A 4,312-nucleotide genomic window follows, 5' to 3' on the forward strand; every position below is an offset into this window, starting at 1 on the left:
TAAAATAACACAGTAGTATTATACTGGTAGTAATAATAAAAAGCAATCTGTCTTCAGGCCACGAGTGGCCTACCGGGACCATCCGACCGCCGTGTCATCCTCAGTAGAGGATGCGCATAGGAGGGGAGTGGGGTCAGCACACCGCCCTTCCGGGCGTTATGATGACATCCTTGACCAAAGCCGCTACTATTCGGTCGAGTAGCTCCTCAATTGGCATCACGAGGCTGAGTGCACCCCGAAAAATGGCAACAGCGCATGGCGGCCTGGATGGTCACCCATCCAAGTGCCGACCACGCCTGACAGCGCTTAACTTCGGTGATCTTACGGGGACCGGTGTATCCACTGCGGCAAGGCCGTTGCCTGGTAGTAATAGTAACTGTAATTCATTTACAACAGCCCTACAAGGGCAGGAATCTCGATGTTTTCTGAGTCACAAACGACACCATTACGATTGACAGTAGTCTGTAACAAGTTGACAGCTTACTGGTACTGCGAGATTATTTCGAGTCTGATGCTAAAACAAACCAAATTTTTGATCTAGATTTAACATTGGACAATGTAGGTGGTGGTGGAAACAATCTTTTTACTTATGTTAATTTTGTTCAATTTTTTAAATTTTTTCCATAATTATTATTTTGGCAGTAAATAATGACTTACTCAGCCTTTTATGCGTTTTAAGACAACTTTGGAAGTCGTCTTTAATATAACACAATTTGTGTCTTGATTGTATGAGATTGTTATGTTATTAGTTATCAAGGTAACATAGCAGTATGACACCTTCCCAGATCCCAACCGAAAAATAAAATCAACAACTGTAAACTAGCTGTGAATATAGGACGTTGCATTTTATATATAAGAGGTTGCTGTAACGTTCTTCAAACTTAAGCTTATACTCCCAATTGTTATACAAGAGATGCTCGATAATAAGAAAGCAGCAGTTAAAAAGGTTACATCATTGAGACGGGGAAGAGATTTTTTCTGGTACTTAAACAGATATTTGCAATTTCGTTTTTGCGGGCTTCAGTCACAATTTTTTTAGAAAAAGAATGCATGAAGGCGAGCCACAATGGGCTGCTTATATCTGTAAAGCCACAGGTAGCAATGGACGCAGGCGCCCGCGTTAACAAGTGCGGGCAGGTGTACACGACACCAAGAGTGCCGTCCGGTAGCCGTAAATATATAAGTAGGCTACTTAACATTTAAAATATAGATAGTTGACTGCTAAAATGAACAGTATTTAGTACTTGGACTCACACGCAATGTTTTACATTTACGGCTACCAGACGGCACTCTTGGTGTCATGTTCACCTAGCCGCACTTCTTAACGCGGGCGCCTAGTCCGTTGCTACCTGTGGCTTTACAGATATAAGCAGCCCATTGTGGCTCGCCTTCTTGCATTCTTTTTTTTTTTTAAATTGTGACTAAAGCCCTTTTGCCCTGTTATTTAGTTTATACGTGACATGTAAGTACTATCTCTGTCTTGTATTGTTAGTCAGTACTTACAGGTTTAAACAAAAAATTTCCTTTTCCCATAAATTTGTAATTATGTTATAGGCCACTTTAAACATTCAAATTCTGATGAAGGCACTCTTATAAGTGTTGAAACCTGGTTAATAAGATTAAAAATTGTGACCGAGGGCTCATTTGTTTCAACTTTACTGCCCACCAAAGACAGGGCTCAACAGTGTCTTACAGCTAGTGACCAATTTGGCAACCTCTACATTCAAATCATGGTAACTTCTTCGTATAAATGTACGCCAGGCATATCAGGAACCTCACACGGTGCAGATATTTTGGAAAAGTGTTTTTCAACAGGAACTATTATTACGTACACAAAGCTTTTGCTATCCATACTTTTCTGTGCAAATATGTGATGTGCTCTATGCCACACACACAAGGACCGGAAGGGGAGGTCCAACTACACGTCGTGACGTGTATTATTATTATTATTATCATTATTATTATTATTATTATTCGTATTGTTTTATTTTGCAGGGGGGTAGGTGGATGGGAGGCTGGGATGCGGTGGGCATACGACCAAAGATGTACTTTCAAATTTTTTTGTCTCCGGTATGAAACTGTCGTTGATAGTACTCTCTGATCATTTGAATGTACGTTCTTTAATTGCAGTTACAATGTTGTTGTTTTTGTGGTCTTCAGTCCTGAGACTGGTTTGATGCAGATCTCCATGCTAATTTATCCTGTGCAAGCTCATTCATCTCCCAGTACCTCCTGCAACCTACATCCTTCTGAATCTGCTTAGTGTATTCATCTCTTGGTCTCCCTCTACGATTTATACCCTCCACGCTGCCCTCCAATGCTAAATGTGTGATCCCTTGACGCCTCAGGACATGTCCTACCAGCCGATCCCTTCTTCTTGTCAAGTTGTGCCACAAACTTCTCTTCTCCCCAATCCTATTCAATGCCTCCTCATTAGTTATATGATCTACCCACCTAATCTTCAACATTCTTCTCTAGCACCACATTTCAAAAGCTTCTATTCTCTTCTTGTCCAAACTATTTATTGTCTACGTTTCACTTCCATACATGGCTACACTCCATACAAATACTTTCAGAAACGTCTTCCTGACACTTAAATCTATACTCGATGTTAACAAATTTCTCTTCTTCAGAAACGCTTTCCTTGTCATTGCCAGTCTACATTTTATATCCTCTCTACTTCGACCATCATCAGTTATTTTGCTACCCAAATAGCAATACTCCTTTACTACTTTAAGTGTCTCATTTCTTAATATAATTCCCCCAGCATCACCCGACTTAATTCGACTACATTCCATTATCCTCGTTTTGCTTTTGTTGATGTTCATCTTATATCCTCCTTTCAAGTCACTGTTCATTCCATTCAACTGCTCTTCCAAGTCCTTTGCTGTCTCTGACAGAGTTACAATGTCGTCGCTGAACCTCAAAGTTTTTATTTCTTCTCCATGGATTTTAATACTTACTCCAAATTTTTCTTTTGTTTCGTTTACTGCTTGCTCAATATACAGATTGAATAACATCGTGGATAGGCTACAACCCTGTCTCACTCCCTTCCCAACCGCTGCTTCTCTTTCATGCCCCTCGACTCTTATAACTGCCATCTGCTTTCTGTACAAATTGTAAATAGCCTTTTGCTCCCTGTATTTTACCCCTGCCACCTTTAGAATTTGAAAGAGAGTATTCCAGTCAACATCGTCAAAAGCTTTCTCTAAGTCTACAAATGCTAGAAACGTAGGTTTGCCTTTCCTTAATCTATTTTCTAAGATAAGTCGTAGGGTCAGTATTGCCTCACGTGTTCCAACATTTCTACGGAATCCAAACTGATCTTCCCCGAGGTCGGCTTCTATCAGTTTTTCCATTCGTCTGTAAATAATTCGTGTTAGTATTTTGCAGCAGTGACTTATTAAACTGATAGTTCGGTAATTTTCACATCTGTCAACACCTGATTTCTATGGGATTGGAATTATTATATTCTTCTTGAAGTCTGAGGGTATTTCGCCTGTCTCGTACATCTTGCTCACCAGATGGTAGAGTTTTGTCAGAACTGGCTCTCCCAAGGCCGTCAGTAGTTCTAATGGAATGTTGTCTACTCCTGGAGCCTCGTTTCGACTCAGGTCTTTCAGTGCTCTGTCAAACTCTTCACGCAGTATCATATCTCCCATTTCATCTTCATCTACATCCTCTTCCATTTCCATAATATTGTCCTCAAGTACATCGCCCTTGTATGGACCCTCTATATACTCCTTCCACCTTTCTGCTTTCCCCTCTTTGCTTAGAACTGGGTTTCCATCTTTGGGGATTAAGGAGCCTGGGAAAAATTCCAAATCGATCTCGAGAATATTTGAGAGTTACATCCACTTGCTTCGCCTGATTGGTATTTGAGTCCCAATCTTCGTTATATAAGAAAATATAAAAATACCATTGCCGTGTGGTCTCCTTGTTACCCTCGTGAATCAGACTGAGGCGCAACTAGGTCGAGTTCCAATATCAAGCCAGAATCCGTAATTTTACCTTTACTTTTTAATATATAGTGTGATGTAACGATGTCTTTCTTCACAACTTTGCATGCTGTATCTACACTGCTCAATAGAATTAAAGGGTTACTTTTTTCGAGCTCATTGCGACGTATAAGTTTTAAAGTTCGTTCAAAGGTGCCCAGAACCTTTCTCTGAAATGATGTAAATGCGCGGTGCCCTGCGACGCCACCCTCGGGCTCGGTGATGCTTCAAATAGCAGAGTTTTGACACGTGAGAAAACATAATACCGCAGCTCGGTAGTTCACGGGCACCATAAGGTGGGTTAATGAAGTCAC

General features: G+C 40.7%; 1 pseudogene; it reads right to left on the reverse strand.

Annotated features, from left to right (window-relative positions):
* Nucleotides 1–243: 243 nt before the first annotated feature.
* LOC124556917 lies at nt 244–361 on the reverse strand (annotated as a pseudogene).
* Between the last annotated feature and the right edge of the window lie 3,951 nt (nt 362–4,312).

Source organism: Schistocerca americana, chromosome 1, assembly GCF_021461395.2.
Source record: "Schistocerca americana isolate TAMUIC-IGC-003095 chromosome 1, iqSchAmer2.1, whole genome shotgun sequence".
NCBI classification, from domain to species: Eukaryota; Metazoa; Arthropoda; class Insecta; order Orthoptera; family Acrididae; genus Schistocerca; species Schistocerca americana.